Source organism: Anser cygnoides, chromosome 2 (genome assembly GCF_040182565.1).
Source record: "Anser cygnoides isolate HZ-2024a breed goose chromosome 2, Taihu_goose_T2T_genome, whole genome shotgun sequence".
Taxonomy (NCBI): domain Eukaryota; kingdom Metazoa; phylum Chordata; class Aves; order Anseriformes; family Anatidae; genus Anser; species Anser cygnoides.
In genome coordinates this window covers 37,325,177-37,338,511 of record NC_089874.1, presented here as the reverse complement: position 1 = coordinate 37,338,511, position 13,335 = coordinate 37,325,177, and the positions used below count along the sequence as shown (strand labels likewise).

Here is a 13,335-nt window from a genome sequence, read left to right as displayed (position 1 = left end):
GGGACTGAATAGCCACAGCCGAATCCCATCAAATACGGGGGAATGGGCTTCAGAAAGGTAGCTGTCAGCTGCACCTGGGGCATTACTGACTGTGCTTGTCCAACCTCTTCTCCAGATCCTGCTGTGAAGGAGATGGCATGACCGAGACCACCTACTCCAGGCAACCCAACCATTGGAAAAGCCTTCTGTTAGCTGAACATGAATCTCTTACTCCCTCTGGACAGAGAAAATAATAGATACATAGAGCAGGTTGTCTCCTCTCCGTGCAGCACTCTGTTACGTATTTAGAGGCTTATGCCTCCCCCTTGAGTCATCTCTTCTCTATGCCAAATACCCTATTTTTATAGACCTTGATTGGTAGGCAATGTTTTCCCAACCCCTGGTCATTCCTGTGGCCCTCCTTGGAATTCCTTCCAGCTGCCCTTCTTGAGATGAGGAGAGGCAATGATGTTAACAGGCATGTGCAGCCTTGCATCTTTACAAGATTCAAGATCTTATTAAACCCCTTATGAGAGATCAATCACTAATTAAACACGCAGAGCCTCTGCAACAGTTGCTTTCACCCTCAGAGGATGCTATGCAAAGGACTAACATATCAAAGCACTCTGGATCTGTAAGACAGGTGGTTACAGTCACTTTAATAATGCCTTAAGGAAGTTTTCCAAGAGAGCCAGCATCACCAGCATCCACTATTCCGCCCTCATTGTTGTCCTGTGCAAAAAGCTATTATCAAAAGATATCTCTTTTCTTCAATTAAGTCATTCAAAAACATGGACATAAGGAGAATGAGTCTTCCCTGCTAATAATATGTTGCGGGTTATTATCTTTCCACCCTGCAATACAGGCCTTTAGTCTTCGCTAAGGATTTAGATTGGGAAATATGCTCTTAGTCAAATGAGAAAAAAAGTACAGCCCACGCTCCTGTGGCAGACCATGTGCAAGGCAGCAGGAGGCAAAGCACACTGGAGGCGAGCAGCAGTGGGAGAAAGGAAATGGGAATCAGATCTTGGTATTTAGAAGTCAGAATGTGAAACGCAATCAGATGAGTTTTCTGGCTGCCTGTCTCACCAGCCCCAGTACCAGCCCCAATCTGTACAGCCGTCTACCACCCAAAATTCAGCGTGCAGGAAGTGTTACTAGTCACCACGTACCCCATTCACCTATCCTGAATCCTCTCTTCCAGTGACACAGGACGTATTCTGGGGGGCTATAAGCCATGACCCTTGAACAACATGTTGGAGATGCCCTATAGCTTTCCTCCCACGCTGTTCCAAATCCTCTCCAAACGAGCTATCCCTTCTTTCAGAAAATTCTGCATATGTGCTTTCCTTTGTCTCTTATCACAAATTCAGTCTTGATACCCTGACCTTGTGTGCACACAAACTCACAGTCTTTTTGCACCGTACTATTACACTATGAAGGCGAACACATCTAATCCCTGCACAATGAAAAAACCTTTTACACGCAAGGGTTCTGTTTGTTCAAGTAGGACTTGGAAGAAGGAACGCTGTCGTTCACACAAGCAGGTACTGTCAGTAAAGAAAGTCCACACGTAGATAAAGGGAGGCATCTCAGAACAAATTTACACCAAAAACCCCAGGCTCTTAAAGTTCAGCCACAACCTCATGATCTCCGCATCTTAATAGGTAGGACTGTTGTATAACTGAACCTCTTCTGCATTCCTGTACCTATCTCACTTACACGCAGTTTGTCTTTGATGAAAATTATGTAGGAGACTGCAACACTTTCCGTGCATCAAAACACATTTGGAGGCCCCTATTCCCTGGTTAAAGGCTGTATTTCATTTGCCTCTTCTCCTCCCCATCAAGTTGCTAGTTAAAATACAGTTGGCAACCTCAGACAATAGCTTCAGAACATGCCTGGGTTACAGATTTGCATATTATGCGCTAAGTAAATTCTGAATTAAAAATAAAGATAATAAATAAAAAAAAAGTGTAGCATGATCAGTTCTATAGTCTGTTAGGAGTCCGACAAGAGGGAAATGCTGTAAAATGTCCTTATGGCACACGTGCCCTTTCTCCTCTCAACTCCATGCTGCTTCTATTTCTGTTTCTGTTTCAATAGCATTAGTTTGCACTTGTAAAACCCTCCTTTCCCTGCTGAAAAAATTCTTACAAATATTAAAAATCAACAGATTAAGGTAAACATTTTGGATGAATGAGTCCCCCTCCTTATTACCACATTGCTACTCAAATTGCAAGTGTTGGGAAAGCCTACTTTAAATATACTTATTTATAATTGGAAGGGTGGGGTATGATCCATCCCTGAGGGACAGAAATAAAAAGATAAAGGTATTTGAGTTTAAAATATTGGCAATAGGTGGAGGGGAGAAGCCATGAGTGATGAGCCTCAGTTTTCTCCTGCCAAAACTAATGTAAATCTTCCCTTGACTTCCACTTCGCTGAAGAGAATCAGACCCCCAAATTGCAAAATTTATTGCAAAAAAAAAAAAAAGGAAAATCCCCAAATATGCCTTTCTAGTCCACCTCCCTACCAAAGCAGGGTCGTAGATTTTTTTAGTGCTTTCTGAAGTCTAATTTTAGGTGTCCCAAATAATGTGGCTTGTATTATTTCCCTTGGGGAGCTCTTTCACAGTCAGATAACTCTCATAGTTCAGATTGCCTGATGCAGCCTAATTTCTCCTTCTCTTAATTTGATCCCATTTGCACTCCACTGCAGGTGACTCTACCTCGTAGCACGCAAAATCGTTTCTCCTGCCCCTCAATATAGTTTTGTGAAATATTAGAATTACAATTCAGAAGTACACTTGCCGGGACTAGTTATGTTTTTAAGCTGCTTTATTTCTCACAAGTCATCCCATCAGTCACTGAACAACGGTATTACTCTTCTCTGATCTACAAACACTTGGTCTTTTTTGTCCTCTTGGTAACGTTAGCACTAAAGCTGGTAATTTCAGGTGTCACAGGCTGTTCCCTGCTTCTACTCACAGTGCTTGCTAGAATAACAGCTGGCTTTAAGGACAGCAGCGCAGTCCTCAACTCACAACTCAAGAACCAAAGCTTTCAAGTCCCAAAATCTTCATCCAGACTTTCACCTTGAAATGGGAGACAACAAGGTGTAGATCTTTCTTCTTTGCAGATCTTCCTTCTTCAGTAACTGCTCTCTCAGTCCTGTGTTAGATTCACTTGTGGACAACTCAGCATAGCTGCCTGTGCTTTTACATAGATCTGGTCTCACCCTGCCCAGCTGCCAGGTATACACAACTCTGATCCAAAAGCTTCTCAAAGAGGTTCAGGTTGGAAATGAGGAGACATTTCTTTTCAGAAAGAGCAGTCAGGCATTGGGACGGGTTGCCCAGGGAGCTGGTGGAGTCACCGTCCCTGGGGGTGTTCAAGGGAAGGTTGGACATGGTGATTAGGGACACGGGTTAGTGAGTGACATTGGTAGTAGGGTGACGGTTGGACCAGATGATCTTGGAGGTCTTTTCCAACCTTCATAATTCTATGATTCTAAAGCATGGCTGCCACAGCGCTGGGATGGAGAAATGACTGCAAAACAACGGATTCACTATTATTGGATCTGCAATAGTTGGTAATTCAGCTTTGGGGAAATATTGGTCTTATCTTGTAGATTAAAAACGAAAGATTAAAAGTGGACCACAAACTTCACTTTTAACTTTTACTGAGCTTTTATATAATCCTACATGATATCTCCATTAATCATGCTGTTCTGAATTCTACCTTTTATTTTAACAGTCCTTATATTTCAACAGGAAACTAGAAAATTGCAAAATTACACAAGGGAAACAGCATTAATAAGCAGCTGTTCAACTCTCAGCATCTGAAAAGTAGACAATGAGATTAATTGTGCCCACACTTGTTCCTGTCAACCATCACTGAAGAACAGCTGAAATCACTGGTACAAGCACACCACAAATGTTTTAATGCCAGTGTAACATACGTAGAGGCAGAAAAGAGAAGAAAGGGAGCAGAGTATATGTGTGTTAGACAGACAGATTAATTTTTTCTGCTGTCACTATCACACAACTGGAAATGATGCAGAAAAAGACCCTGTTTGGAACGAACCATTTTAGATTTTAACTATCACAGAAATCAAAACATGTAATTTTTAAGCATCATATACTACATTTCCTTCTACTGTTTGCAGTGTGAATGATTTAATGTATTTAGAGAACAAAACAAGAAAGAATCGAAGAGCCTCTGAGTACCCTTGCAGTCTCTATCCTCTGCAAAAACAACGCTGTTCACAAAATACTTGATGGCCTCTGCTGTATTTGAGAGATTCAAGAGCACTGTAAGGGCATGAAACTCTTACAACCTTCTCTTGCAGCTCACCAGAAATACAAAGTCTCATACGCATACGCATCTTACTATATATTTTAAGACATTCACAGGTAAATTCCCATAGCTGACTAATAAAACTAAAGTCTTTCACCATTACCTAACAGCCTGTACCTTGGACTGTATACAATTTATGAGAAATTTCTGCTCTCAGCCCCCATTTACATCAGCGCGACTAAAAGGAGAATCTGGCTTTTCCATTTCCATTGAAACGTACAAACCATGGGGACTCTTCCTTCATTTAATATCCAATGAAACACTCTTAGGAAGCATTTGCCTACACAGGGCTTGTGCAATTGTCTCACAGCACATTAACAGTATTCTGCATTTAAGCCAAGTAACGTAAATTCTCCTCAGCTTGAAATATTTCCACCAGGCTTGATCCAACCGAGGGCTGCATCCCGTTTCTGCCTGAAAAAAAAAGAGCCCACAACACAGTGCAGCTCTTGTTCTGCCAGGAGCCTGATAACACTACAGCTAACCAGCCAAGGCTGACCTAGTGCAGATTACAGGAATCTGAAGACGCCTTGCTTCCATGTGTGCCGTGGGCAGATATCTCTGCTGGGTTCCCCATGGTGCTGAGGCTACAAATTAAAGTGCTGTGTCTTGACAAACCTTCCTTCAGAGGCAAAGCTGCGCAGATGACTTCATATTCCCTATACATGACTATTTCAGGGTGGAGCTTCCTGTGCTCTGCGGGGATCTACCATAGAGGAATAATTGCTGGAATGCTGCAGAATAAGAGAATTTGTCATCCTCTTTTAAATCAGGAGTAAGGGAACAGAGCTACACATAAAAAATATATTATGCCTACAGTATTGTTAACCTCATGCTAAAGAGTCCAAAGACAACTAAGGTAGATTGGAAGCAATTAGGACATTCACAAAGATGCAACTTTGCAAAGGAAACAATTTATACAAAGGGTTTCCTTTAAATATACTGTATCATCCACACAAAGAGAGACAGGGCCAACTTCACTGCCATATACATAAACAATGGTGAATTTGATATACAGTCATTAGCAAAGTTAATCATTGGCCTAAGCTAAATAAAGAAAGTGTAGCTCAGCTGACGTTCAAGGTCACTGCCACAGTTTGAAGACAACCATTTGTTTTTATACTCTTCAAGTGTTTCAGTGTAGACAACACTTGAGCTCTTTCAGTAGAGGCGATCTCATGTTCCAAGTTACACTTCAAAGTTTTGCTATCTCTGCGAAGAAGCAAATTGTATGTTTTCACATAATTTTTAATAATATCATGTATTTATTTACAATCATTCACATGCTACTGAGAGATTTGAAAAGTATACCTGTACACAGAATGGTTTCCACCAAAGAAATTCCTACACCTGTTAATCAATTCCTACACCTGTTAATCAAAACTTTCTTCTATAAGAAATTCCAATTAAATAGCTAGTATTAAAAGGCAGTATTCATAATTTTGCTTTTTCATATATGTTACTCAGCTCAACAGACGTCTGTTTTTAAATGCCAATCAAGTGAAAAGAATTTGCAATCTTGGAAGTTAGAAGACTCTAAGAGTCACGAAAGCCATGTCTCAAATCATTCTAAAATTTTCACTATCAACCACATGATGCTTCGTTAAAGATCCATTAAAGATCCTTTAAACCTTCTCAACTTTCCATCTTGCAAATATGAGTTCACAGAAAACTGCCTGCATGCCATATCAGGCTGATCTCTACTAGCTTAAGAAATAGTCTAGTACTCACAATGCAAGGAAAATGAGTCTGGCACTGCAACGTGAGTCATCCTTCCCTACAAGACAGTATCAATATCGTGCCTCAGGACTGGGTGGTGGTCGCTGCGTGCTGGAAGGGTAATTGTCTTTCATAAGGGATGTAAAATGCGATGGTCTCACCACCTGTGGGAATAAGTTTCCAGGGGAATCATCACCTTAAAGAAAGAATTGCAAAGTTTTGCTCCAGGTTTTCAGTGAAGCTGTGATTACCTCATTTCCCTTCCAAATCTATTGCCAGTGGTATAAATGCTCGCACTAATGTCCTGACAAACTAAACAGCAAATTCTGAACGTGCTTACACGTTCTTACTTTCCTGCTCTTATCTGTCAATCCTGTTGAAACTCCTGCTTCATTTCAATGCCATAATTGATGATTTTACCTTAGATGTACTTTACAGCAGGGTAAGGCTTGCATACTTGCAGTTAAAAGGTATATAAAACCCTAGGTTACTAAGGAAGCCTAGCTACGTTACCATAATGTTGCATTTTTAGTACTTTAAGGATTTCAGTGTTCTGAAATAAATAAAATACAAAGTGTTTTTACTGCTCCTAAAGCGTCGTAGCCAACAAGTGTATAAAACTTACTATGTGCATACAAATGTAAATACTCTTTCTTGTACAGAAAATTATCTTTTAAGTCAATAGACAAAATATCTAGCTCCATTTGCATCCATTTACTCAGGACAATGGTTTCACTTTGTACAAAGAATAACAGATTGCAGAGTCACTCGTGACTGGTAATTCCCTAAAAAGTTGCAGACAAAAGGTGCTTTGATCTGCTAACCTGGTTCTGAATTCACAAGAAAACAAAGTTCTCAGAGGAAGCAATCTGAGTTTTATTAAACTGGAGATTCAGACCTTCAGTTTATTAAAGGACTTGAGCTGCAATTCTTTGTGCAAGTCACCATATTCAGAGTGGACAATGTGATGGATATCTACACATACACACAGAGTAAGCAACCAACACTAGACATCCAAAAATAGCGAGCTTCCTTTGTTGCCTGCTGAAGAAGGAAAGCAATTCAAAGGGATTAAATGACAGTAGAAGATTGTTTGAAGTGACATCATCATAGACACAAAGAAGCAAAGTGGTTTCCCACATTTTTCCTTCCCTGAACAAGTAGATTAGTCTATACAGCAATAGCTTGATGCCACAATGAGCTCCCAAGACTATTTCCAGTGTAGCCATCAGACCATGCAGGGGAAAGAAGAGGGCTCATTTAAACTGACTCTGGTACCAAGTTTTATTGTGCTTTTGGACTCAGCGTTCACTTCTACCAGTCTGGATTTGGCCCTCCTCTACTTCTGTGCAAATCTCTCTCCTTTGCTAGTGGTTTACTGGTCTCTCTGTTCCCTCTCCCCACTTTTGTCCTTCTTTGTCTTTGCTCTTTTCACCGTTCGCCTCACCTGTCGCCTGCTGCTGATACTGCAAGACAAACTGAGACATTTCACTTAAAAGGTTGAGCTGTTGAAAGAAACACTGCACATGGCGCACAAGTAGATAACTGCATGGTGATACCAGAGCTTCAGCACAGATTGCCAATACTGAGAGAAATGGAAGAAATGCAGAATTAGGCTGATCTAGCTGTGAATAGGAAATGTGATTTCTAGTCAGGAGCTACATCCTGAGTAAAGTAGCTACATTTTAATGTCAGTGTACAAAGCCTCACCTGATGTTCTTGTACAAGATTGAATATTGGGAAAAAAACAACAAAAAAACAACAGGTAAAATCCAGTTTGTGCAGAGGAAAGCAGCAAAGCAACTACAGCATACACATTCTGCAGCTGTGCTGGGCCTTTGCAGCTCCTGGTACAGCTTGTTTAAAGCAAGCTCAGGTACCCCTGCATAGCACTGCACTATTTATCCTACTGCTAAGTCAATGTAGACTCACGATCACTTGATCCAAGAACACTTTCCACAATCTGCTTTTGCATAATTTCCTTGCTTCTTAGTCATTTCAAGGCTAAAAAAGACTTTCATTCTGCATTAAATGCCCTGTTGGGCCCCACACCTGTCACTCACACAGTACACGACAGTCTCCACCCCCTCTGTCAATTTACTAATTTAGGGACTAATCCATCTCTCATTAATTTTCATGCTAAATTTTCCATTGTTTTCAGTAGAACTGTTCCCAGTTCCTTAGGGTTTAATTCTGAAAACTTAAGCAAGTAGCAAGCTGACGTAGCACAAGTAACATCCCTAACGCATGTTAAGCTATTTGGGCTTGTACAACTGATCAATCGAAGAATATTTCTGACGAAATCCTAGACAGAATTTGGCAGATGCTTTTGCAGTGATTCATGCGTCCCCAAGAGGAGCAAACATTCCTTCTGAAAACAAGTTGCTAAAAAAATGCGCTGTTTGCCTGATATGCAAGCCTCGCTTGCCTTCTCTGCTCCTCGTGATTTTCTTTATGTGTCTATTCAACTAATACAGCAGATCTATAGATTTTGTACAGATACAACGCTTTTCAAATTTCTTCCTTAGCACATGACAGAAGCATGACTGACTTGGACAAAAGCCCCAGACCTGCCAGGGGTATTGTACACGCAGTCAGCAGCACTGCTCTGTGACAATTTTCACTGCACAAAGCGATGCCAGCTGGGAAAGCAAGAACATAACACCTTCAAACACAAGGATACCAAGGAGGACCAAAAGATCCCAAGACCTCCATTGTAAGCTGGTGCCATACTCTGCTCTCCTCATTCTTCTTTTATTTATTTATTTATTTATTGTTATTTATAATGAAGAGAGTGCATGATACGCTAACTAGTTTTCATAGGCATTTGTAGGAGCAGTATCAAAACTGAGCAAATGCTTTCATGCTGAACGTTCTGTCCTTATAACCCCAGTGAATTTTATCTTGTAGGAACCTTCAGTCCAGTTTTCCTCTGTTTTTCACTTTGTGTTATCAGTTGTAGCGTAGCTAAAGCATAGCTGTTTTCGTGCTCTCGTCTGCCCAGATGGGCTACAGGACAATACCACGCTGGTCAAACAGGGCACCTACTCTTACCAGCAGGCAGCGATGACATGGGGTCAACACAACAAAGAATCAGGCTTCTCTTCCATGACCTTATCCAAGAGAGAGTTATTTCTGGTAGTACACAGGAAATCCATCTCAGCTGTTGTCTGAATTACCAAGGCACGAAAACATGCTTTTCACACCTTATGAAAATTCTTTAGTTGTTTCACATACCTTCAAAGCTATCCAAAGGTGGCTTTACAGCTGTCCTGTGTAATACCGAATGAAGCCACCTGAAGATTCTCAGACGTCAGCTTAAGGTGGGCACATTCAAAAGCACACAATTTGGTCTAAAGATAGACTATTTCTCTCTCAGATTTCGAAGCCCTGAGGACATCTTTTCAGTTTGCAAACATAGCACAATTCACATCACTGGTCATCCTGGCTACAAAGTCTCTGAACCACCCTGATGCAGAGTGACCAGAGATTAGTAAGCAACTCTGAAGTGCCAGTAAGGGTTTGCTACTATCAGCCCATTTTCAGAAAGCTTCAGTCTTTCAAATAGAATAACTATTTCATGTAAGAGGACAGAAAAATTGAGGAAAATCTCTAACTGTAAAAGTGTTTCAGAAGCTTTACCTCAAAGCTGCATAGCAGTCACTAGTAGCTCAGCGTTAGGTGTGTACTGAAGACTTTTAGACTGAAGATTTTTATCGGATATTATATTTTACTTAGATATATTTAGATATTAATTTTACATATACTCTGTAGAAACTAGTAATCTGTATTGTGGCACAACAGAGCCCATTATCATTTTCCCAGAACAATCATCTGCTTCGACTTTTCATCTGTGGTCTGATTTATTAGACCTAAAACTGAACGGTGTAAAATACCCACATAATAATGTGTCTGATGCTCACATACATCCAGGACCACTCAGCTGCAAGTCCAAGGGAAGAGAGCTGAACTGACCTAGACCAGTCTCACCTACTTTTGATAACTAAACAGAACTCGTCCCAGTCACTGAGCACAGGGTAGAAAAACTTCCACAGAAAAATCATGGTTTTCCTGTAGAAAGGTAACGACTAACAAAACACACGAAGTTTGATACCAATCCTTTCACTGCTCTAGTTCACTTTGGAGCTGGAATGTGTTTAAAATACTAAATATCTGACTGATATTTTAGTATCACTATCATTTATTTTATAGTTAATTTAAGATATTAAATTGTATGTTATTCAGCTTTGCAGCTTTCAACATTTATCTCTTAAAATGTGCAAATACTCTTCTATTTGTTATGACTAAGGGACTGTTTTCAGTTCAAGGTCTTCTTTTCAGATGACAATTAATTTCCCAAAATACTGACCTCATCAAACAATAAATGATCTTTTTGAAGTACAAAAAGCATCTATTAGCATATATACTAAATGCTGCTAAGATGAGATATTCAACAAGCACTGCTGACTCTTATGGTATAATTACTAGATGAAATACCACTATGTTTTGATTTACTGTTTAAAAATTTTTAAATACTTCCTGAAAATTCAAGTTTAATAGTCATCATACAGGGATTCCTTCCTGATGGCCCTTCCTGATGTATTGCGGCAACTGAAACTGAGACACTACAGGATCTTTACACTTTATTTGTATTTCCTTTTGGAGGAGCCACTGGAGATGGAGAGAGAAAAAGAAAAAAGGAGGCAGTCGCTTTGTATTATACCATATAATTTGATAAATACAGCATATGTTGCTCTTTCCAGTGCAGAATCAGAATCTCAAACGCATCTGAATCTTCTTCAGGAATAGAACCAAACTACGAATGATCTGCACATTGCACTTAATGAATCCAGCTCTGCACCTGCCCCCACACGACCAAAGCCTGTATGTAATGCTGATCAAACTGTTTCTACACCCTGTCTCCATAGAATGCATACCCTTGATTTTTTAAAAAAATCATGTTTTGCACTTACATTGCAAGCTGGCACAGGCACTGTACATTTGTGCAGTTTTACATACCACTTAGCATACTGGAGCCTGATTCTTAATAAGATGTTGTAGACAAAAATGTTTAGTAACAACGACACCGCAACATCAAGAGGGGCTGTGTGTCGGTTGCTAAGCCCCATCCCCTTCCAGGATCTCCTACAGGAGGAATCAACTCCCACAGAATTTTTTTCCGCTTATGAGTCTAAACTCACATTCTGGCATCATCACCTAAAGCAAAACATCCAAAGTACTGTCACTGAAACAAAACACACTTACACAGTCCTCTGTAGGGGTCCCACACTGAGCTTCTTGTACTTTAGTTTGTACGTGGAAGCTGGTAACTGACGGCACAGCAGACTGAATCTTTCCACCTCACAGCGGGCAAAGTCCCTCGCCAGCTGTGGGCGGCAGCAGCGACCGCGCCGCCCGCACATTCCAGCCGGGACACTGCTTGGGGTCACGGGGCCACGCAGTGAACGGAACCGTCTGCATGCACACGTACCTAACAAGTGTCCCAGATCAGACTGCCGTCACAGAATTAACTTGTATTCATTTCCTTGGTCGTCTCCCCTGTGGCTTGTTTTTCAGTACAAAGGACGCGAACTGAAGGCTGTAATGATGTTTACACGAACGCTCACACATCGTAAAATAAACCTGAATTTGTGCTGGATATATAGATGGCAAAACTGAAAACACGGACTGTGTCAGGGGCAGTTCACCATTTCTAATCGTGCAACATGCGTGATCACAAACATCACTGTTACCACAATTTCAGCAATATCGCACTGTGAAGCAGCAGAAGCACTCCGAAATTTTAGACCCTAAATCCAGGCTGTCCTGAGACAGTTCTGTGTTGAAACCATGAATCTCTAACTGTAAACCTCGTTGCCTCTTCTTCTAAATCAGACTTTGAGATCCCTCACTTCACAACACCGCCCTCCCAAAGCGGCACCTTGGCCTGCCTGTGTCCATCCTTCCTCCACCTCGTCCCGGCAGGTTAGAGCCGCTCTCACCCGGCGCTACCATCACCCCATCGCCTCGCGTTTCCGCAAACTGACCGGTGCATGAGCGATGAGATTTCGGTCATGGTTTGAAGCGTGTTGATTTATTTATTAATGAATAATAAATAAAAGCTTATTGGGGACGCTTCTCCAGCACTCCCCCCGCGATAGCTACACAAGCATTAATGCACCGCAGCGCTTACGGTTATCCAACCCCCCCTTCCCTCAGCACTCCTATTCCAGCACAACTACTTTAAAGACGATAACAAGAAAAAAAAAAAGTTCTTCCCATCCGTCGCTGTGCAAAAACAGCCCCTTTGAGGGAAAAAAGAAGAAAAACTAACAGAGCAGCACCACACCAGCCCTGCCGCTAGTGCAGCCCTCCTCCCTCCACAGCTATAACCGCACCCCGCAGGCGGGGGCACCCCGGCCGCCCCCTGCCCTCCCCGGCCCCGCAGGAGAACTCCAAGTTTCACAGACCCCAAAACCCCAAGACCCCAAAGACCCCAAGACCTCCGCCCGCCGCAGCCCCCCGGCCCTCCCGGCGGCCGCCTCGCCCCGGGGCCGGCCCCCTCCGCCGGCGCCTCCCCGCCGCGCTGACACCGGGCGAGGCGGGACGGGGACACCGGGCACCCCTCGCCCCTCTCCGGGCCCACCTGCTCGGCGGCCCGGTGCCGGTGCCGGTGCCGGTGCCGGTGTCGGTGGTGTCGGGGCCGGGGCGGCGCGGTGCGCTCCTCCCCGGGCAGAGGGCGCCAGGTAGGGCGGCCGCCCGCCTCCCCTCGGGGGAGGTGGGGGCTGGCCGGGAGGCGGGGGAAGGAGGTGTGTTTGTGTGTTTCTGTGGGGAATCTTAAATCTTGAGGGGATGAAAAATAGCCCGTCCCGATCCTCGGGGGAGTAAAAATTAAGAGTGTTTTTAAAAAGTAGTCAAAAGGAGCCAACGGCTCCGCAGCGCCAGCTGCTGCTGCCTCACTCCAGCCCCGGGGCGGCAGCGTGGGCCTTGGCCACGGGTGTGTGGCCATGGACGCCATCCCGTCCCCATCCTTGAAGCATCCTGCTGCGGCGTGGTGCCCTGTTGCACGAACAACACCTCGGCTTCTATTTTAAACAGCCCATGGGGAAGCCAAAACGTTGCCCAACAGCACAGGGAAAGATGCCAGTACCCTATCCCGCCACCAAAAGCCATCCACCTGCTGAACCTCGTCTGCCCTTGTGGCAAGGGCCTGTGCTCGGAGCCGGCTACGTGCCCTCGTTTCTCACCCTCGCGTCCCAGATTGTGTGCTCAAAAT

At 43.0% G+C, this 13,335-nt stretch overlaps 1 protein-coding gene across 4 annotated transcripts in view; it reads right to left on the bottom strand.

The window, feature by feature from the left end:
- The window catches only part of WIPF3 (WAS/WASL interacting protein family member 3), a 37,245-nt gene extending 24,403 nt beyond the window's left edge, over positions 1 to 12,842 (bottom strand). The window contains exons 1-3 of one of the 4 annotated variants that reach the window (XM_066991866.1): positions 11,325 to 12,270; positions 6,072 to 6,223; positions 3,077 to 3,530 (exon numbers count right to left, since the gene is read on the bottom strand). The gene's annotated coding sequence lies outside the window, so the exon portion shown is untranslated. Of the gene's footprint in view, positions 1 to 3,076; positions 3,531 to 6,071; positions 6,224 to 11,324; positions 12,271 to 12,705 lie in introns of those variants that run through there. The other 3 variants (XM_048070219.2, XM_048070217.2, XM_013171927.3) reach the window with 3 other exon arrangements.
- Positions 12,843 to 13,335: the final 493 nt, after the last annotated feature.